This window comes from Pezoporus wallicus, unplaced genomic scaffold (genome assembly GCF_028554395.1).
Source record: "Pezoporus wallicus isolate ANWC-B61680 ecotype Strahan unplaced genomic scaffold, APGP_CSIRO_Pwel_v1 contig_7204, whole genome shotgun sequence".
Lineage (NCBI taxonomy): Eukaryota > Metazoa > Chordata > Aves > Psittaciformes > Psittacidae > Pezoporus > Pezoporus wallicus.
In genome coordinates, this window is record NW_026634996.1 from 1,255,603 (window position 1) to 1,279,656 (window position 24,054).

The window sequence follows — 24,054 nt, forward strand, 5'->3', positions numbered from 1 at the left end:
AAGCAGGTAACTCAAATAACTCTTCTGAAAACCACTGTCAGCCAGCAGAAGTAGTATGATTTCTCCCAGGAAGTTACCATGTCACTACTAAAATTCAATAAATAAGATTTTTTAAATAGGATTTTTAAAGTCTGTAGCTGAAGCCCTTATGTGGGCAGCCTCCTTTGAGATCAGCACCCATACCTATCTTAAAACCTTTGTCATTCCTACTTACACTAACCAGTAGCAAAGGTATTGAATTCAACTGGAACTCTTATCACACAAGGTCAGATATTGAAAGACTAGTGAAAGGATAACTAAAGCAAACAAACATTAGACCTCGTAGGGGAAAAAAGAGAGAGGATGCAGGAAGAAATGATACTAGCGGAATTTGTAAAAAATGAATATTACATGACATGGTAACCTAAAAGATAACCTAAAATCTTGCCAAAGAACAAACCCAAGACATCAGTAAAGGAGAATGAACATGTAATAAATTAAAGAGGAGAGAAAAAAAGCAAACACTGGAAAAATTAATAAACAATGAAAAAAACCCACAGATACATGCTCAACTATTAAAAAACCCAAACAAACAAACAAACGAACAAACAAACCAGAAAAAAAAACCACAAAACCAACATACAATAAACCCCCAAAAAGATTGCTGGGGAAACAGAGAAAGAAATACAGGTATAATAGAGACTCGGTAGATGTAGGTTTTGGAGGCAACTTCTCTAGCAGAAAACTAATATACAGATTACAATAAAATTCTTTATAACATTAAAAAAGAAGAGTGGATGGTAAGGTGGAAGTGGGGCAAATGCTGAAATTCATCTAACAGAGAATAATGAATACAGCTGTTTCTTTAATGTGGAGAAAGAAGAATATTAAAATATGATTTATGTTCAGTGGGAAGATTTTGAGAACAACACTAGGAAAGCCATAAATAAACTTCTATGTAGAGAACTTAAATGGCATGCACTGGTGTTAATTCCCAGGCTTGCACTGTTTGAGTTTTCCCAGGCATGGAGTTCCACCTTGATTTAGCTGCGTAATTCAGCACCATAAGAAAACAAGTGATCAGACCCACTTACTGTTGCTGAATGGTGAAACCAGACAGGAGGCAAGATATTGATATTCAAAGATAAATGAAGCTGTATTAAAAAAATGGAATGTGATAGAAATTAATGAGTGGATATAAAAAAAATAAATCCAAACTCATGATTTTAATGTCAATGACTACAGTTCTGGTTGTACAATGCACAAGACTGACAAATGCTAACATAGTTACTCAATGAAAACTCCAATCTCTTGCAAAATCCGTTTGCAGAAAAATATTGTTCTACTTAAAAAGTATTTTGTACAATGTGAATTCTATTAATGGATAATAATTATTTAATAATAACTTTTCTCCTTAGGGAAGAAATATTAATCATATCAGATAGGTGAAATGCAAGCAATTAATTGTACATCTTAGTGATCCTGCAGGTTCTACCTACCAAATACTCTAGGGTTATGTATGATATAAGGAACTGTCACTGAAAATATAAATTGTCATTATAAAATTCAGATTTTGTACTTTGAAATGCTCAGTAAAATAGAACAAAACCCAGATTTTTTCAACTGCCCACTGAGATTTGTCACAGTCCAGGTATCCTAGAAGTAGCCTACTCACTTGTGTTGTAGAAATAAGGTCATGAATCAGATATCTTGTGCTGTTCATACAGCACACTTTGATAACTCTTCTTCATAAAAAGTTACTGGTGGATAGAGCTATATTTCTACCCATAACTGTGTATTTTAATTATCCATATGTTAACAAAAGATTGGAACCATCATGCCTAATTTAACTTCTGTTTGTACCAAAAGTCTTGTTCAGACTATTTCCCAAATCTATGCAATATGATGTACTGACACCTAAATTTTAATAATACATAACATATCCTCTCAGGTTACCCCATCTCCAGATGCTTTACATGGCAGCTGAATTTTTGTGTGGTAGAAAGAAACATCTTCATACACTTGTGTACATAGGTTTTGAAAACATACCGTTGATATTGTCATGATTAGTAGACACTTAGATTGAACTATTAATGATCTTAGAACGACGTTGTATGTACAAATAGATTTGGCTATTATAGTTCTTCTGTCAGGAGACAATTGCTTGGAGGATCCACAGCTGGGAATTTTAATAGTACCACTCAAAAGTACAAGCAGAAGATGACACTAGACACTCTAGAACTTTACACACTGATTGTAGGTGATCAATTACTAACAATTACTAATGATTCTAGGAGTACAACTTTGGGACCTGGGTAAAAATGGTTTTAGGATAACAAAGAACAACTTTTGGTTGTATTCATAGATAGTAAATTAGGAAATAAAGCAGTGTTATGAAGCAATTAAAAATAATCACACCTCCTAAAGAAGACTTACAGAAGTAACTTTAGAGCCATAGCTTCACAAGAAGACACCTTAAAAACACAGAAACACTGGATGCGTAAGAATAGTACCAGCAAAAAGAGGCAGGTACATAATTTGTGATTCAAAAAAAATCAGACTACAAAGAAAATACCTAAAACCTTGAGAAATTCCAAAAAGCTATACTCCAGCATTTCTTACTTACAGAAAATTATAGGTTGTATTAGAAGGCAAAAAAAAACAAACCACAAACAAAAAAAAATAAAAACCCAAAACAAACAAAGCTCCATATTTTTTCCCTATAATGCAACCAGTTTTTCTTGCTCAGATCTTCAACTCTGTCTATGACGTCTTGTTTGTAACTTTTAACATTATTCAATTTTTGATTATTAACCCTCAACATAGTAAATTTCAGTAAAACACTATCGTTCATGCACTCCTATTCTCACATAAACAAACAAAAAATTTTCTTGGCAAGCTAATTCATTACACTGGACAATAACGTACAGCAGTTAACATTTTAAAATGTCAAGCAGATTTGTTTAGTTGCACTAGTATCTTTGGAGATAGGACTATACAATTATGACCTGAATTGTCATATTAACATTTAAAACAAATCTACATATATCAAGATATGTCTAATATTTGTGGTAAAGTTCAAAATATTTTGAATCAGTTCATGCAAGATTAGATAAGAACATGCAAAGGGCAGAAGGAAGATGGAAAACTGCAAATTCAGCTGTTGATTACCAGAAATAAATAGATATAGAGGTTTCAATCTGAATTTGAAAACTTAAAAAGCATTTCTCTTGTGTCAAAAATCTACACATAAGTATAAAAACGAAATGTAACCCAAAACGAATGCTGCTACAAAGAACTATTACATTACTCTGTGTAATCCACTAAAAAAAAATCAAACACTTCACCCTTAGGTAATATGTTACATTACTTAGGTAATGTTAAAACTGAACTGGTGGCGTAAGGATTACCTTTTGCAAAGAAACTATCAATATCAACACACATTATAAATATCTGTATTTGTCCATGAAGATATAAATATTCTCACCTTGAAACTGTAATAGATTGTGGAATTTTCAGTGGTTTTATTCACACTATTTTTCCAGAGAGTATTAGCCAAATTGGTGAAAACAAGTTTCAAAATGTATAGGGGCAGAAGAATAGAGGAATTCATTGAATGTTGAAACATAAACCTAAATTGAAAAAGATAAGAGAATGTGATATAAATATTCTAAGATTCACAAAGAAATCTGCTTGTACCTAACAAAGCATCCATCTTTTTGATGGTCATGTTATGTGTATGAGCTTACATTTTGCTTTTTCTTAAAAAAAAAAAAAAACAGGAATGTACATATCTTTCTTCTTCAGAATACAACATAGGTGATTCTAGAAAATATACGTGAATACACATGGAGCATATGTATCATACGTGAACATAGCTTATCTTGTAAAAAGTCATCCCACTGTTACTGTATGTACCACGTAAGCCTCAACATTATTTACTTTCTTAACTTGTAGTATGGTAGCCCCTCAAAGGCTTTAAGATTTATACTGGGTATTGTACACACTAAGAGAAAAGTCCTTACTCTAAAGAGACATTATTACATAAATGAGCAAGAAAAAAAAACAGTAGGGAAAAGGGAGAGAGGTGTAAAATGATTTGCCCACTCACACAGCTGCAAGTCAGATGTATTGTGGCATATACCTACATGCCCATCCATAAATCAGTTCTGAGTATTACCTGTTCTAATACCTGTTATTAGGAAAGTATATTTTCCTTAAAAGCTGTAAAATTGTTCATTTGGTTTGTGTTTCCGTTTCTGAAGAGCTTCTGTCAATCCCAACACCTTTGTTCTCAATAGCAGATTCAAAGCCAATGCAGAGCACAATGACTATGCCTGTGCCTACACCTGCTTACACTGCCCCTGAATTTCATTCAAACTGGAATGATTCTCTGCTTCCTGGAACCTCCATTTCACTCCATTCTGTTAGATTTCTTCTGATGCAATATAATCTTTAAGCCCCTGGAAAAGTGTGTAAGCACTTCTTAAACAAATTAATGTCATTTGCAATCTGGCCAGTCTGAAGAAACCACGCTTATTCCATATTTGCAGCAATGTGCCACCTTCAGATACTTAGTCTCTCTCTGCTGGCTACTGCAAGAAGTTGGGACTCTTGTGGTTTAATGCAGGGCTCACCAAAGATACCTAAGATACATCATGCATTGACAGCGATACAGAGCTCTGCCTGGACTGATTAGCCATTTAAAAACCGGAAGCCTCCCACCAGACTTGAATATCATGCTGTAAAGAGCTCAACTGCTTCTACAATGAGAGCCCTGAATCTGGCTCTGAGTAGCTATTCTTGGTACAGCTCTGTATTGTGCAACATACCCATATTCTTTCTTTTAATTGCTGGACAAAATGTGTGAATGTTTATGCCAGCTAAAATCTTGATGCTTTTAACAGTTAAGTTTATGACCAGAAGAGGAAAACTACATAGAAATGCAACTGTCTATACTAGTAGATTATTAGAGCACTCCCTGGTATGATTTAGGCTCTGTGTTTACCAGCATTCTCCGAAACAGCTCCTGAGTGCAGTTTAAGAGTGAAGCTGCTCCAAGAAAGACATCCAACACACAATTTCTATGCAGCCTCTCTGTTCTGGATGTTAACAGCACAACTCAAGCAGCTTTGGGGTATTCTATCTTGCTTGCTGGGGTCCTAGAAACATCTGTAGCATTCCTTAGCAGATGTAATTATTTTGCTTCTGTCAGTCTTTGCACTGCTCAGTAAGTTAATGGAGCCTTAGCCAAGGATTCTAAGGCCAGCATACTCCACACTGAGGAAATGGATTTCCAGAGAAAGCATTTGGTAAAAATAAGCACAGAAGCTTAATTTTTCTTCAGTGCTGGTTCTCAAAAGGTGTTTGATTATACCTGTAAATTCAAGTTAACCGAAGCTGAGCTTAAAAGCACCAAAATTCCTTAATTTGAGTCCCACCACAGGAGAGAGTTGAGACTGGGTAGCTGCCTATACCAAACATTATTTTTTTTTAATCCAATGTGATTACTTTTTAAAATTATCTTTTAACTTAACTTTGCATTACCTAGTTTTGGAGTGTTCATAGCATTAAGGGTTTAAATCTTAAATTACCCAAGCATACTATGAGCAATAGCATCTTAATTTGATTTTCCACAAATACCTGTTACACTGGAAACCTTCTATTATGCTTAAAAGCACCTAGTGAAGAATTCAGATTTAGGAAGTAGCATCTTAGGCAAGTTATATAATATTTCAAGTAGTATTTTTCTCATCTCTTGTCTTTCTGATTCCACCTATAGGCTAAAAACGGCTTAAGGAATAAGGCAAGTATTCAATTTTATTTTGTATTTGCATCATTCAATATGTACAGCCAGACCCTACTACTTCCCATACTAATGCAGGACCAAGAATAGAATTAATAATTTCCTGTTGGGTTTTTCTATAGTACTGCTTATTGTTGTATCTTGATAGTCATTTAAGGAGTTTAATATTCACAATACACCCATTAAGCAAGAAAGGATTATTATTCCCACTTCACAGATGGGGTCTTCGTGCACTCAGTTGAAAATACATTATTTAAATGCCATAAGAACTGAATTCTAAATTCAAAATGTAGAGATTTTTTCCAGAATCATTGGTTACTCACAGCTCTCATTCTCAGTGGAAGCTGTAACTACTCTGTACCTATGCTAATTAGATCCCATGTATTTCAAGTCAAGAAAGGTTTTCATTATGTTCTTGTTCAAGTGAGAGAAAAAAATCTGCTTGAACGATACAGGAGTGAGTCCAGAACAAGGGAAGTAAATATTATGTCCCTCTATAAAAGTCTTAAAATTTCTCTTAACTTGGAATAATTTAGGTTGCAAGGGACTACTGGAAGCCATCTAGTACAATTGATTTCTTGGTTGTTCAAGACCTTGTTCAGCCTAGTTTTAAGCATCTCCAAGGGCAGTCCACTGTCTTCCATAGCAACCTATTCCAATACCCTAATTGAAGAATTCCTTCTATATATCTAATGGGAACTTCCCTTGCTGCTACCTGTGTTTGTTAACTCTTGTTCTTTTACCCTTCACCTCCAAGAAATATGGTCAGGCATTGATGTAATCATTTGCTGAGCAACAAAGAAGTTCACCTAAGCATCTCTGAAGTTGCTTTGCAGATGAAGAACAGATAACTGCTTTGTATATGTTGTATGAATTCTAGTGTTCTATGACACACAGTAAGTTCCTTAGAAGAGATTTAGACATTCCGAGATAAAGTTCCAGTTCAGATGATTACATATCAAAAGATTACAAAGACAAATATACAGTAACTAAATTAGACCAAATTTGTCCCTCCAACTTGTGAGAACTGGTAAAATAGAATACAATATCAAGACTCAGAACTTCAATAGTAATGTGTAAACAATCTAACTAGAATAGAGAAAAAAAAAAGAAATCAAAGTTGTCTTTTGGCAGGGGAGTGAACATATAGTGGCATATTTATGTCCTGAAGGTGAAGGGACTTTAGTTATTAATTATTCTACTAGCTAGACACAGTTTTGGTTTCAAAATGGCTATGGTTTAACCTTATAATAGCTATAATTACTATAGTTGCATTAACACAAAATCTAAAAAAAACACAAAAATTATAATAGCCCTTTAGGAGCATATAGACATGAAATACAACAATTGTGCAATTCAAAATATTGTCAGAAAGAACTGCTGTGAGTAGCAGTCTAAAAATATTATATTATGAATGGAAAGTTTCAACTAAAAGAATTTGTTCTATAATAGAAGAAAATTCCATTGGGAGAGTAATTTTCAGATAATTCCTGAGCCACATGATTTAAAATGGGACATTTAAAATTTTATCATTAAAATCCATGAAAAAAAAAAAACCAAAAAAAAAACCACCCAACATTCTATAGTCTCTATTTCCCAAACGTGGAAATGCCCTTTCATTAAGAAAACTGCCGCCATTTACAAGAAACATGTTTCTGGAAAATTATGTGCGAAATGAATATTGATTTGCAAGGTGAACTATCACATGACGCTGATAATACAAGAAGCTAACATTTATTTGTATTGAGCTCTGGGAAACAAAATCTCAGAAGATGTAATCTCAGTGAAATTACTTTGGCTCCCAATTCTTTTAGCTCATCAGCATGAACACATTCATTTTAATCTTGTAAAAAGATTATATGTACATAGAAACATATACATAGTAATGAAAGACCACAAAAGATTCTAGCTTAAGAGCTATAATGCTAACATTGAGTAACAGACTACACACTTATTTTACTAGTAAAATGACAAAACGACAACCTCCTACCTAAACTCTGACCATTTCTTTGTGTGTAAACAGAAAAAATGTAAAAACGGGAAAAAAAGTTCCTGAGATACAGTTTTTTACAATATGGAAGCTAGGCTATCTGGAAAACCTTTCAAGTAGCTCAGAAGAGAGTGTTTTCTCTTGGATTTCATGCCATTTCTTAGCTCCAGGATCTTAGTGCCTAGATAGGAGCATTTAAATGTTCTGAATTTCACAAAGTACGAGCAGGTATCCTGGACTGTATGTCCTCATTAAATTCTTAACACACAAGAACATTTCTAGTCTTGCTTAAACTACAAGAAAGGCTGTGTTCATTTAATTTAATTATGAAAAGCTCTGTATAAACAAAGTCATTACATTTATGAAGAAGTGGTCCTTCAGCTAGAATTGGTAGCCATCTAATACACTGTACAAAGAATATGATTTCTACTGGACTTACGATTTTTGCAAGATAATATGCTATTTATCTGTATTTGGGTATCAGTGGTGAAATGAAGATTGTGCATAGATTACGCATGACATGTTTTCTTTCTGTCTTCTAAATAGACTTTTAAACCACCAGAAAGTCTTTAAAAGGTACAGAACATCATTATTGTGGATGTTTCCAGAGATGAGATGGAAACATCTGATTAACTTACCATGCTGCAACTTATTTTAAGGCTTCCAATTAATATTCTTCCTCAAATTATTCCCATGTTTAACCGCTAGAGTATTACGAGCACTACATTTCCTGAGATTTCTAATCTAATCTGTCTCATGATGATTCTGAATAGAATTCAAGCTACTACAGAACATGTGAAATATGAAAGGACAAGCTTGGTTTCCAAGAAACTGGGAGAAGATACTAGTTTTGTATTTTCTGGGTAGGGCATATTAATGATTCCAAAAACTTATCATAGCAAAGTCCTCAGTACAACTATATTATTATACCATAATACCTAATGGATTATTCAATAAATACTAGTACCATAGTCAAATTCCTATGCTGGATGAGATGATATCATTATAATTGAGTAGTTATCCAGTAAAACTGAGTAAATTATACTGGTAATTGTGTTGCATGTTCATGTGCAATCTATTTTCCACATGTCCTGGGTTCAGCAGTAGCAGTCATGTTTCTCCTTCGTGGTACCTGGTGCAGTGCTGTGTTTTGACTTCCAGCCTGGGAACAGTGCTGGTGATATCGATGTTTTCGGTTGTTGCTAAGTGATGTCTACCCTGACCAAGGACTTTGTGAGGTTCATGTTCTGCCAGGGAGGAAGGGAAGCCGGGAGGAAGGGAAGCCGGGAGGAAGCAGAAACGGGGCTCCTGACCCAGGCTAGCCAAAGAGGTATTCCATAACACAGCACGTCATGCCCGGGGTGGGGGGTAACTGGGAGTTAACCGGAAGGACAGGGGCTTCCGGGTGGGACTCTTTTCTTGGCCGGTGGTATTGTATTCTCTTCCTTTGTTATTTTCTCTCATTATTGTTGGCATTGGTAGTAGCGGTGGTGATTTGTGTTGTACATTGGTTGCTGGACTGTTCTTGTCTCAACCTGTGGGAGTTGCACTCTTTGGATCCTCTTCCCCTTCCTCCAGGAGCGGGGAAAGGGGAGAGCCCCGGGGGCCAGGGGTGGGGTCTCGATTGCTGTCAGCCTGGCGCCACTCATTGGGAGTGAATGAACAAATTGCCTGACTGGGTTTAAACCACGACAGTTCTTTTTGGCACCCAACGTGGGGCAAGAGGGGTTGAGATAACGACAGATCTGTCCGGATTAACAGTCACTCGTCACAATGCTGATTTATTGGCTCTCAAGGTTGTTCCTCTTGATCTCACAGTTTCAGTATATCGTATCTTACTTCCATCCAGTATTTGCTGTATTAGTGTTTTTCAAGTGTGGGGCTTGGCCTAAGGTTTTTGTCTCATTGTACTTTATGGTAATGACTTGTAATACAATAGAATCATTGATCATGAAACTGGTCTGGCTTATGTTCCCAGTGTGGTCACCACCTTTATACTTTGGGAGGTATATGATGGAGTGCTTAGCAATTATACATCTTTTTTCTCCTTCTCAGGTGCTCAACCTGTGAAGGAGACATCCTTTTACCCTCCTAGTCCTCTCCCCAGGCCATTTACATTTGAGAGTTTCGAAGTTTTTGAATGGCTTTTTAATGCTGTTGAGACTTGTTTGCTGATCTTGATGGGAATCACCATGCTAGCACGCATACAGAGTGTGTTTTGCCCACTACTGATTTCAAGAGTTAAGCAGAGTCAGGTTTGGGTCTTGTCTGGGGTCAAACGACGATGTAGGAGGACCGAGAGATTTTCCCTGAGGCTGGACAGCCATGAGTGGCAGGGTGTGTGGGATAGTATGGGCAAGTATCTAGGTCAGTGGGCCACTCCAGTACTTTGGAATGTCACTACTGAACAACTGCAAAATCCAGAAGAATTAGTAAAACACTTAAATGAGGTGTGTGGTCATTCTGGCCATACCAGAGATGGACAAATCATGGCAACGTGCTGGGGCTTGGCCTATGCTTACAGGGCCTTGTTCAACACTATCCAGCACCTTCAAAAGGAAAAGAATGTCGGTGGATCTGAGGGCAAAGCAACTGTCAGCGCAGCTACTCCAGCTCCAGGCACAGCAGCTACACCACCCCAAGCAAAAAGTACAGTTGCTACTCAAACCACAGTGATAATTACTGCAGCCAAACCAGAGGACCAATTCATACAAATATCGGTTGCCCCTGTACGCAAGAGAACAAGCAAAAAAGAGGCAAGAAAGGTGAAGCGAGATGAAGAAACAATGAATTCACCACCCGGTCTAGCATCTGATCAGGAGTCATCATCACATGACGAAGAAGAAGAAGAAGAGGTAACTTCTCGACCTCGGACCTCAACCGAGCTGCGGAATATGCAAAAAGATTTTGCCTGTCAACCAGGGGAGCACATCATCACCTGGTTACTCTGATGCTGGGACAATGGGGCCGATGGTCACGAACTAGAAGGTACAGAAGCCAAGCAGCTGGGATCACTTGCTAGAGAAGGGGGAATTGACAAAACAATTACAAGAGAGAAAAAGTCCCTCAGTCTTTGGAGGCGGCTCTTGGCAGCTGTGAAAGAAAGGTTTCCATACAAGGACGATGTTATGAGTCGTTCAGCCTAGTGGACTACTATAGACAAAGGCATCCAGTCTCTGAGGGAATCAGCCATCGTAGAGATGATCTATCACATCAAGCTGAATAACGGGGATACACCCATAGATCCAGATGAAGTTGAATGTACATGACCCATGTGGCAAAAACTTACACGGAATGCACTGTCATATTATGCCCATTCATTGGCAACAGTAACCTGGAATGACATAGTACCACTAACAGTGGATGAAATTGTTCATAAACTCTGAGAGTTCGAAGACAATCTCACCCCTTCCATCATCTCAGCTGTGGAAAAACTGCCCCAGGACCTCAAACAGTTGAGGGACAATCTATCTGATTTATCCAGCTCCTCACGTGTACCAACACACGTCTCAGCTATTGACAAAAGGTGTCCTATTGTTCAAGAGAGGAGATACAGGAGCTATACGCCATGGGGTACCCTATGGTTTTACCTGCGGTATCACAGAGAAGACATGACAAAGTGGGATGGAAAACCTACTTCAGCTTTGAAGGAATGGGTGAGTGAACTGAAGAGGGGAGCAAGGGCCAAGACTGATCGTCCCATGAGAGCTACGGCTTCACTCTCTGGTGAGCAGTTTCCCAGATGGAATGGAAGAGCCGATTTTACTCCAGCTCCTGTGATAATGAAGAATAATCCCTTTTACCACATCCAACGCTGTGATGACCATTAGAGGGGCCCTGCCTCCAGCCAGGTGGAGGTAGGGGACAATCGGATTTACTGGACTGTGTGGATCAGATGGCTTGGCACATCAGTCCCACAGAAGTATAAGGCTCTAGTAGAAACCGGTGCACAGTGTACCCTGATGCCATCAAGCTGTCAAGGGGTGGAACCCATCTATATTTCTGGAATGACAGGAGGATCCCAAGAGTTGACTGTGCTGGAGGCTGAAATCAGCCTGACTGGGAGGGAATGGCAAAAGCACCCTATTGACTGGTCCAGAAGCTCCATGCATCCTTGGCATAGACTACCTCAGGAGAGGGTACTTCAAAGACCCAAAAGGGTACCGGTGGGCTTTTGGTATTGCTGCTTTGGAGACTGAGGAAATTGAGCAGCTGTCCACCTTGCCTGGTCTCTCAGAAGATCCTTCTGCTGTGGGGTTGCTGAAAGTCGAAGAACAACAAGTGCCAATTGCGACCACAACAGTGCACCGGCGGCAATATCGCACCAGCCGAGACTCCCTGATTCCCATCCATCAGCTGATCCGTAGACTGGAGAGTCAGGGAGTGATCAGCAGGACCCGCTCACCCTTTAATAGCCCCATATGGCCAGTGCGAAAGTCTAATGGAGAATAGAGACTAACAGTAGACTATCGTGGCCTGAATGAAGTCACACCACCATTGAGTGCTGCCGTACCGGACATGCTAGACCTTCAGTATGAACTAGAGTCCAAGGCAGCCAAGTGGTATGCCACGATTGATATTGCCAATGCATTTTTCTCAATTCCTTTGGCAGCAGAGTGCAGGCCACAGTTTGCTTTTACTTAGAGGGTGGTGCAGAGTGGCTCTAAGAGCAAGGCCATGGAGCCTTAGAGGCCTTGTGCGAGCAAAGCAAGGTGTAGGCCTCACAGGTAACCAGATATTGTATGTGGGAGGAGAATGTGAAGGAAGCTGTGTAGAACTAACCAATACTGTTCTGACTAGTAGGCGTGGCTAAACACCACGCAGATTTAAGCGAAGTGCGCCACAAATAAAGGAGAAGTTTACTTATCACCCATATTGGGTTGGCGTGTCTTGCTTCTCCTCGCCGCTTACAGGAGGGGTGTCCAGTTCACTTGGAACCGACTGCCCCAGGGGTGGAAACACAGCCCTACCATTTGCCATGGACTGATCCAGACTGCACTGGAACAGGGGCAAGCTCCAGAACACCTGCAATACATTGATGATGTTATTGTGTGGGGCAATACAGCGGAAGAAGTCTTTGAGAAAGGGAGGAAAATAATCCAAATCCTGCTGAAAGCCGGTTTTGCCATAAAACGGAGTAAGGTCAAGGGACCTGCAGAGGAGATTCAATTTTTGGGAATCAAATGGCAAGATGGACGTAGACAGATCCCCACAGATGTGATCAACAAGATAACAGCAATGTCTCCACCAACTAATAAGAAAGAAACGCAAGCTTTCTTGGGTGCTGTGGGGTTCTGGAGAATGCACGTCCCAAATTACAGTTCAATTGTAAGCCCTCTCTATCATGTGACCTGGAAGAAGAATGATTTTAAATAGGGCCCTGAGCAACAACAAGCCTTTGAGCAAATTAAATGTGAGATAGTTCATGCAGTAGCCCTTGGACCTGTCCGGACCGGACCAGATGTAAAAAATGTACTGTACGCTGCAGCTGGGGAGAATGGTCCTACCTGGAGCCTCTGGCAGAAAGCTCCAGGGGAGACTCGAGGTCGACCCCTCGGCTTTTGGAGTCGGGGATACAAAGGATCTGAGGCCAGCTATACCCCAACTGAGAAAGAGATACTGGCAGCCTGTGAAGGGGTTCGAGCTGCTTCAGAAGTGATTGGCACTGAAGCACAGATCCTCCTGGCACCCCGGTTGCCCGTGCTGGGCTGGATGTTCAAAGGCAGGGTCTCCTCTACACATCATGCAACTGATGCTACATGGAGTAAATGGGCTGCACTAATTACACAACGAACTCGAATAGGAAATCTCAGTCGTCCAGGCATTCTAGAAGTCATCATGGACTGGCCAGAGGGCAAACATTTCGGAATGTCACCAGAGGAGGAGGTGGTGCATGCTGAAGAGGCCCCACCATCTAATAAACTGTCAGAAAGTGAAAAGCAGTATGCCTTGTTTACTGATGGGTCTTGCCGTATTGTGGGAAAGCATCGGAGATGGAAGGCAGCTATATAGAGTCCTGGACGACAAGTTGCAGAAACTGCTGAAGGAGAGGGTGAATCGAGTCAGTTTGCCGAGGTGAAAGCCATCCAGCTGGCCCTGGACATTGCTGAATGAGAAAAGTGGCCAGTACTTTACCTCTATACTGACTCATGGATGGTGGCAAATGCCCTGTGGGGGTGGTTGAAGCAATGGAAGCAGAGCAACTGGCAACGCAGAGGTAAACCCATCTGGGCTGCTGCACTGTGGAAAGATATTGCTGCCAGGGTGCAGAACCTGGTGGTGAAGGTACGTCATGTAGATGCCCATGTACCCAAGAGTCGGGCCACTGAGGAATACCAGAACAACCAACAAGTGGATAAAGCGGCTAAGATTGAAGTGGCTCAGATGGACTTAGATTGGCAACATAAAGGTGAATTATTTTTGGCCCGGTGGGCCCGTGACACTTCAGGCCATCAGGGCAGAGATGCAACATATAGATGGGCTCGTGATCTAGGGGTGGACTTAACAATGGACACTATTGCCCAGGTTATTCATGAGTGTGAAACATGTGCTGCAATTAAACAAGCCAAGCGGTTAAAGCCTCTTTGGTATGGAGAATGATGGTTGAAGTATAAATACGGGGAGGCCTGGCAGATTGACTATATCACACTGCCACCAACCCGCCAAGGCAAGCGCCATGTGCTTACCATGGTGGAAGCAACCACCGGGTGGCTGGAAACATACGCTGTGCCCCATGCCACTGCCCGGAACACTATCCAGGGCCTTGAGAAACAGATTTTGTGGCGACACGGCACCCCAGAGAGAATTGAGTCAGACAATGGGACTCATTTCCAGAATAACCTTATAGATATTTGGGCCAAAGAGCATGGCATTGAGTGGGTATATCACATCCCCTACCACGCACCAGCCCCTGGGAAAATCAAATGGTATAATGGGCTGTTAAAAACTACACTGAGAGCAATGGGTGGGGGAACTTTCAAGCCAAAGGTCACCTGGTTGGTCAACACTAGAGGATCTCTCAAGAGGGCTGGCCCAGCCCAGTCAGTCAGAACTTTTACATATTGTAGAGGGGGACAAAGTTCCTGTGGTGCATATGAAGAATTTGCTGGGGAAGACAGCCTGGGTTATTCCTGCTTCAGGTAAAGGCAAACCCACTTGTGGGATTGCTTTTGCTCAGGGACCTGGATATACTGGGTGGGTAATGCGGGAAGATGGGGAAGTCCGATGTATACCTACTTAATAGTATGCTGTTGCCTGCTGTGTAATACTTTCATAGCTCATCAACTAGATGTCTCCAGGTCACCAGCGACTAGCCCTGACTTCCCTCCAACCATCATCCCAACAGAGAATGAACTTTGATAGAACTGGATGAGTTCCGCAGAAAAGGAACGACCAGCATCAGCATGCAACGATCCAATACTGCACACAGCCTTTCCTGCCCTGAAAGATTGTTACAAGAGACGGAACCTGACATCATGGACCGAATGGACTCGGCAGCATTACAGGGATTGGTCCATGCACTAAGAAAATGATCTTTTTCTCTTGGTCTGTGTGTATATGGATGTGTATATGTGGGAGAGCGATGGTGTATTGAAAATGTGGGATCTGAGCATGACGTGAATGGTATGGAATAAGGGGTGGATAATGTCCTGGGTTCAGCAGTAGCAGTCATGTTTTTCCTTTGTGGTAGCTGGTGCAGTGCTGTGTTTTGACTTCCAGCCTGGGAACAGTGCTGGTGATACCGATGTTTTCGGTTGTTGTTAAGTGATGTTTACCCTGACCAAGGACTTTGTGAAGCTCATGCTCTGCCAGGGAGGAGGGGAAGCTGTGAGGAAGCAGAGACAGGGAGCCTGACCCAGGCTAGCCAAGGAGGTATTCCATACCACAGCACATCATGCCCGGGGTGGGGGGTAACTGGGGGTTACCTGGAAGGACACGGGCTTCCGGGTGGGACTCTTTTCTTGGCCGGTGGTATTGTTTTCTCTTCCCTTGTTATTTTCTCTTATCATTGTTGTTGGTGGTAGTAGCGGTGGTGATTTGTGTTGTACATTGGTTGCTGGACTGTTCTTGCCTCAACCTGTAGGAGTTGCACTCTTTTGATCCTCCTCCCCATTCCTCCAGAAGCGGGGAAGGGGAGAGCCCCGGGGGGAGGGGGCCTCGATTGCTGTCAGCCCGGCACCACTCACTGGGAGTGAGAGAACAAGCTGTTTGGCTAGGGTTTAAACCATGACACCACATTACCACAGCGTTTTGAAAACTACGGTTTAAGTTCTTTTTTTTTCTTACCCTACAGAAAAAAAAACACCTCTTTTTCTTCTTAAAAAAAAAAAAAAAAATTTACTAGCTTGTTTTTATAACACATTCCTATTCTGTTGATTTTCCTGTCACATCTTTGTCGTGGTTTAAACCTAGTCAGGTAATTCGTTTTGGTCGTAAAACCAAAAGTGAATGTTATCACTGCTATTTCAACATCATAAGTTTATTATCCTATCAGAATTCCATTAACATATTTATTCTTGCTCCTGAAACTCCAAAATATTAAATGAACTATTTTGATAGTCCCCAGCTGAACAGATTTCCCAATAACCTGCTAAAAACAGTGGCTGTGGGAAACATTTCCCATTCCTAGTATATGCAAACGATATATTGTGATGAGAAAAAACAAAACCCAAAACCTTCATAATTGAAATTAAATATATTTATCATTAGCTGGATGATAAATTTATTCTATTTCAAATATAAGCCCATTTTCACTGTTCTTTTTTACAGTTTAGAATACTTCAAGAGGTATTACTTTAAGATCAGGGAAGTAAGTACTAAGTAACTGCATTTACTTCCCCTTAGTAATAGTTTTGTGTATGCATCTCTAACCTAAAAATGATTCTTCCCTCTTTTTCATTACTTTAGCTTATTTGGACCTCTATATAAAGTAATATTTTTCTGTCTTCATAAAGACTTCTGTATTTCTCTGGTTTTGTTAGATTTCTAATGTTCTTGCAAGGTTCTAAAACTAATTTTCTGTAGTTTATCTTCTTCAAATAATTCTGACAAATATCAATGATGTCAACTCTTAACATCAACGGAAATCTACTTGAGCAGGTTTTTCTTTCCCTTAATGCTCCAAGATATACATCACTGTCACTAAGGTACCTTTTTATATTCCAAATATCTTCAAGTATTCTTTAATCTATCTGCTTATTCATAGCTATTTTAGAAAATTTCATTACTTTCTAATTATCCAGTCGCTGTTTCTTCTTATTAAAGATAGTTAACTGAAGTCAGCTTTTTTTTGTCTTTTAATTATTTATCTTTAATTTAATTCCCCATTTATCAATCAAGCCACCTTATCTTGGTATATTTCTCCTGATAAGCTTGTAGAATAACTTCCCCTTAACTCCCATAAGCCTTTTAAATCTCACTCGACTCTCGTTTTCTTTCCAATAGCTGTACGTGTCACACAGGAGACTTACACATTTATCTAATCTTTCCCCATATTTTACGTAAAGCTGCAAAGCAACTGCTTAAGAAGTAAAAACCTAAGGATTTCTTGTTTGTTAGTTTTAAAGGGACTTTGAGTACCCTACACATCACTTTGAAGCTCTCTTGATGTATCAGAAAGCCAAGTCCTGCATAGAGCTAGTTCTGGGATCCCAGCTCAAGGATGTGTAGGCTTTAGTACTCTCTTGATTTCTGAGTTGCTTGGATAATTTTATGGTGGTGATTCGACTCCGATAGTACCCTTTTTCCTGAAACTGAATCTCCTTGCACTGCTATATTACACTGAGCTCAGAGCTTCTTATGCCTGCAGTATTCAAGTGTTCATCAAATTCAGGTATTTTGTATTTACCAGTAACTTCCTTAGTCCTACTTGAGACTATTCAACCACTCAGGATGGCTTATTTTCCTTCTTTGGATCATAAAAGAACCATTCTGAATAAACTTATAACTCATCCTCTGCATAAAATATTGGGCAACAGGTATTGCAGGCTGCTTCTTTAAGGACCAGAGAACTGGGAGCTGAGCATAACAAGGCAAGCTGAAGCAGTTGCCTCATTGACAATGTATGATCTTTGAGTTAATGAAAAGGATGGACCTGAAGCAGCTACCTCAAATTATTTGATCAAAAATTTCACTTATATATAATATTGGATTATAGGGCATAATCAAGAAAAGAAGGCACAAGATTTTTTCATAGAAGGAAGTGGTGACTTGAAATACAAAGCACAAGATATTCACACAGATATAGGTTTAAAATACTCCTTTCAACAAAACCAACTTTTTTTATTATTATTTACAGTATAAAGCATAAATGCTATTTTTAGGAGGAATGTCTATAAAATAATTATTTGCAATGCTGAAAATTAATACAACAGTGTCATTTCTTTGAATCCAGGACTTTGGCTTTGTAAGTTTTCATGTCACGTGAAATGGAAATGTCTCTAGATTCTAGAAGCAAGATTCACATGCTGAATAATGCTACTGCTTAACATATAAAACCAAGTTGATACTATACTGGATGAAATCTATTTTGTTCACATAGAAATGAACAGTACAGCTATTATTTATGTGGTCTGGTTCCCTTTTCTGGCACATTTTATACTTGCATATATGCTCTTTTCCTCACTTGCATATATCCTCTTTTCCTCACTTGCATACTGAGTATACTCCTATTGTTTTAAAAACACTCCCATTTCACCTCAGATAATCTGTCTCTGAACAGCTGTTTTATTTTGTCTTGTCTTTCTACAGTGCCTATTTTAATTTGTCCAGACACAAGGAAAAACAGTTTTCACAGACACTCTCTGTTCCTGCATTCTGTCTATAACGGGATTGGATGGCTGTGTAAACTAGACTTTTTAAACCTGAAACTCCATTTAAATCCTGTCTGCTCTTCCCTAGACTTATGCATATATGCATTGATACTATAGCAGAAGAAAACATCTAGAATCAATTCCACCTACCACTCTCAAATGCATTCATAACATATTTCTTCTTTTACAGGCACCATGTTTGTTAAGACACTTACCTCCAGGTTCTTAGCAGAAAACTCCATCAGAAATGCAGTGTACTCTTAATCAAATACCTTCTAGCTTTTTCGAGAATGTCCATGGCCAGTCCTGCCTACTCGCATGCTATCCCCTTGCTAAACAGCTTTTATCTCTGGAATTTCACTCCCCTACCCTTCACCACAGATTGAAAGACAGACATTTCCTTATAGTCTGACACATTATTGCTATGACAAATCACAGTCTGATATGTTAACTAAATATGCATTTTTAATCTCATTCTTCTGATAGAAGCCAGAACACAGGGCAACAGGACTACTGGCTTTGCCCAGTAGGATTTTTATTCATACATACATATATGCATGTATATAGGCACACACTTATGTTCTATGAATCTCTAATGAATTCATGTCACAAAAAAAATTGGTCATGACCTTCCTGCCACACCAAGATATTCTAATGACTTCTTCAATGTATTAATAATTCCCCAAATCTATATAAGTATTTTAAAAGACTAAGACTGCATTCTTACTCTTTTCATGGTAGCATGGAGTTGATGACCTACATCTATGATGCTGTATGCAAGAACCCAGATAATTTTTTCCCTTTATTAAACACCTCAAGGTACTGGTCTGCAACCAATACTCTTGTTATTTCTCTGTAACAGCTACAGTACTCAATGTTATGCTACTTGTACTATCATAATTCTTCAGGCTATTCAGTTCTTCCTAGTTAATATTATTTTCTCCCTGCTTTGGTAAAGCTTCTCACCTTTGTGCCTGCAGGTATCTTTAGCCCATTTCTACTTTTGTGAATATTCTAAATTGAACATACACTCCCCAAAGAGTAAGATTTTTAAAAATATCCATTAGGAACCTTCCTCACTAGTTTCCTTCTAGGTGCAAAACTTTGTTGAGTCATATAGCCAGTTCTTCAAACTGACACTTGCACAGTGATTGAGTGCTGATTCTTCTGTTTAATCCATTACTTCCCATTTGACACTATGCCAGACACTGTTGTGGATGACCAGAACCAGACTGCATCTGACAAACTTAGCTTGGTCAAGAGCAGAAACAGGAGAAAAAGGGAATCCGACATGTTATGTCGAGCATATTTGATTTGTATCATCTATTTTCATATCCTTTATAATTTCAGGCTGGATTTTCATGTTCATGACAACCCAATAAGATCCAAACAGTAAAGAAATATGATAGTGTCCTGGGTTCAGCAGTAGCAGTCATGTTTCTCATTCGTGGTAGCTGGTGCAGTGCTGTGTTTTGACTTCCAGCCTGGGAACAGTGCTGGTGAAACCAATGTTTTTGGTTGTTGCTAAGTGATGTTTACCCTGACCAAGGACTTTGTGAGGCTCATGCTCTGCCAGGGAGGAGGGGAAGCCATGAGGAAGCAGAGACAGGGCGCCTGACCCAGGCTAGCCAAAGAGGTATTCCATACCACAGCACGTCATACCCAGGGTGGGGGGTAATTGGGAGTTACCCGGAAGGACAGGGGCTTCCGGGTGGGACTCGTTTCTTGGCTGGTGGTATTGTATTTTCTTCCCTTGTTATTTTCTCTTATCACTGTTGTCATTGGTAATAGTGGGGGTGATTTGTGTTATACATTGGGTGCTGGACTCTTCTTGTCTCAACCTGTGGGAGTTGCACTCTTTCGATCCTCCTCCCCGTTCCTCCGAGAGTGGGGAAGGGGAGAGCCCCGGGGGCGGGGGGAGGGGGCCTCGATTGTTGTCAGCCCGGCACCACCCACTGGGAGTGAGAGAACAAGCTGTCTGGCTAGGGTTTAAGCCACGACACTCTGTATGCGTGCTAGCATGGTGATTCCCATCACGATCAGCAAACAAGTCTCAACAGCATTAAAAGGCCATTCAAAAACTTTGAAACTCTCAAATGTAAATGGCCTGGGGGGAGGACTGGGAGGGTAAAAGGATGTCTCCTTCACAGGTTGAGCACCTGAGAAGGAGAAAAAAGATGTGTAATTGCTAAGCAGTTCTACTATATACCTCCCAAAGTATAAAGGTGGTGACCACACTGGGAACATAAGCCAGACCAGTTTCATGATCAATGATTCTATTGTATTACAAGTCATTACCATAAAGTACAATGAGACAAAAACCTTAGGCCAAGCCCCACACTTGAAAAACACTAATACAGCAAATACTGGATGGAAGTAAGATACGATATACTGAAACTGTGAGATCAAGAGGAACAACCTTGAGAGCCAATAAATCAGCATTGTGACGAGTGACTATTAATCCGGACAGATCTGTCGTTATCTCAACCCCTTGAACCCCACGTTGGGCAACAGAACTGCCGTGGTTTAAACCCTGGAATACCTCTTTGGCTAGCTTGGGTCAGGAGTCCTGTCTCTGCTTTCTCCCAGCTTCCCCTCCTCCCTGGCAGAGCATGAGCCTCACAAAGTCCTTGGTCAGGGTAAACATCACTTAGCAACAACCAATAACATCGGTATCACCAGCACTGTTCCCAGGCTGGAAGTCAAAACACAGCACTGCACCAGCTACCACGAAGGAGAAACATGACTGTTACTGCTGAACCCAGGACAGATAGGAAGCCCATTAATGCCCTGTCTTGCTTAAATATGAATGCAACGTTCATCTTATATTTAACACTGGATTAAAAAAAAACACTTTGAAGAACTAATCTTCTCACTTTCTAATGGAGAAAAAAAATTAGTTAATTCAACCTTTTAAAATAGTCCATTGTTACTTTTTGATGCCATCTCTTATTTAATATCTTCTTAATGTTTTGTAATTGACCAAAGGAAACACCAAAGTAAGTCAGTCATTGAGTGAATTAATTTCTGCAGATAATACAGTTAAATTTCTTTTCTCTGTTTCAGTAATAATACATGCCAACAAAATGCATGATTTTACTATTTTTACCTCAGTAGACAGGGAAGACATTGAATATTCAGAATTTAACCTTTTCTGTAAGACATTGCAGGTTAATCCTTCAACAAAGAAGTTAAAACACATATCACTTAATCATTGCCAGTGCTATATTTGCCAGGTTGTAAATATATTCACTCAACTTGGTGAAAACATTTGTCGATTCCTACAGAGATAGTTCACTCTTTCCATCAAGTGATTCTATAATCAGAAAAAAATGCAAGAGAAATTATGAAGGCAAACTGAAAATTACAAATAGAAAGGATCTTAATTTCAGTAAACTCTTGTCATTCTTTAGGCCCAGCCATGACTCAGAGCCACGCAGTCCTTCTCTCACTCCCCCCGTCCCACCCCCCCCCCTCTTCCTACCCACTCCCGGAGGGATGGGGTGGAAAATAGAAAGAATGTAACTCCTATGGGTTGAGATAAGAACAGTCCAGTAACTAAGGTATAACACAAACCACTGCTGCTACCACCAATAATAATAATGATAAGGGAAACAACAAGGGAAGAGAATACAACTGCTCACTACCCGCCAACCGATACCCAGCCCGACCAAGCAGTGATCTAACCCTTCCGGGTAACTGTCCCCAGTTTATATACTGGGCATGATGTGCTGTGGTATGGAATACCTCTTTGGCTACTTTGGGTCAGGTGTCCTGTCTCTGCTTGTTCTGGCTTCCCCTCCTCCCTGGCAGAGCATGAGATTCAGAAAGTCCTTGGTCAGAGTAAACATTACTGAGCAGTAACTAAAAACTTCAGTGTTATCAGAACTGTTCCCAGGCTGAGAGTCAAAACCACAGCACTGCACCAGCTGCTAAGAGGGAGAAAAAATGACTGCTACTGCTGAACCCAGGACAGCTCTTCATCTTCCTTAGTGAAAGGTTAAATATACTTAGTACACCTGAGGTATTTCATCATTTTTCTCTAGAAAAAAACTCACATCACTTGCATCATAACACTTCCATAGAAGCTACTATTCCTGTAAACAGAACAAAACCAAGACAGTCTATAATCTCCTTCAGGCCTCAGCTGAGGTTAAGGTGAAAGCACAGGGTGGCTTTCAGCCTACTATTCTTCATGCTCAGCACAAACTAAATATTTTTTTTTAATGTATAATTGCAAATACCTGACAATGTACAGGCACTTACTGTTATTTAGACATTTCAGATTTTTTCCCCCAACTCTAGCTTCTCTGAATCCACACTTTTTTTCACTTCTGCATCTCATACCATAAGCCATACACCTAGTTCAGCAATAAAATCCATAACAATCTTGAAGATGGCAGCTAATTAATGTTCAATGCAATTCCTTTAGCTGTACTTCCTTCACTTAACACAAACTACACCTTTCATACCATGTTACGCACAATACGAATTTAATTCCCCAGAAAGTCTTTACCTTTTTTCGTTCTTCTTTTTTGCTGCATTCTTCGATGCTGCCAACATGAATGGCTTTATATTTTGAAATTGTCTCATTCCATACTTGATCCTTTATAGAACTTTTTATGTTAGATAGATATTAAGAATGAATTCTTTACTGTGAGGGTGGTGAGACACTGGAAAAAGTTGCCCCAAGAAGTTGTGGATGCCCCATAAGTAGAACTGTTCAAGGTCAGGTTTTATGGGATTTTGAGCATCCTGGTTTAGTGGAAGGTGTCTCTGCCCATAGCAGGGAGGTTGGAACAAGATAATCTTTAAGGGCCCTTCCAACCCAAAACATTCTATGTTTTTATGTCACTCTAAACAGTTTAGTTCTTAAAAATGCTATTTGTAAGTCTACATGACAGCTTGCATCAGGTTCAATAATCATTATTTGAACAAAGATTGCAGTAAAATCACTGCTAGTGCTTAGCTTGCAAAGCTCAGCTTGATATGACTAATAATATCTCTTCTTTTAGTCAGCTTTTGAAAAATACTCCATCCCAATATTAACATTTACACTTTTGACCTTTTAGATTACAATAAGTAACACTTTAATGAGCCTTTAATAAAATCTAAACTACATTCTTCTCCCTCCCTTAGATTTATTTCTAAAATTCTTTTGAAAAACCCTATCAGAGATTTTGGAAGACTTGTGCTTTGCAAAACCAAGCTGGCAACTGATTATCTCATACCCAATTCTTTTTCAAACAGCTGTGGATTAAAAGCCTTCCCTAATATTGACATTCTCAGCCTATAATTAAAAAGAAAAATACCTCATTTTTTACCACTTAAATAAATAAAATCTTCTAGTAGGTTATAGATTTTATTTTTTTTTTTTATTGCTGTATGGTACATTACCTCAAAACATTCAGGGACTATACACTCAAAAAGTTGCACATGTATTAAACATAAAAATGGTAGAATATTCA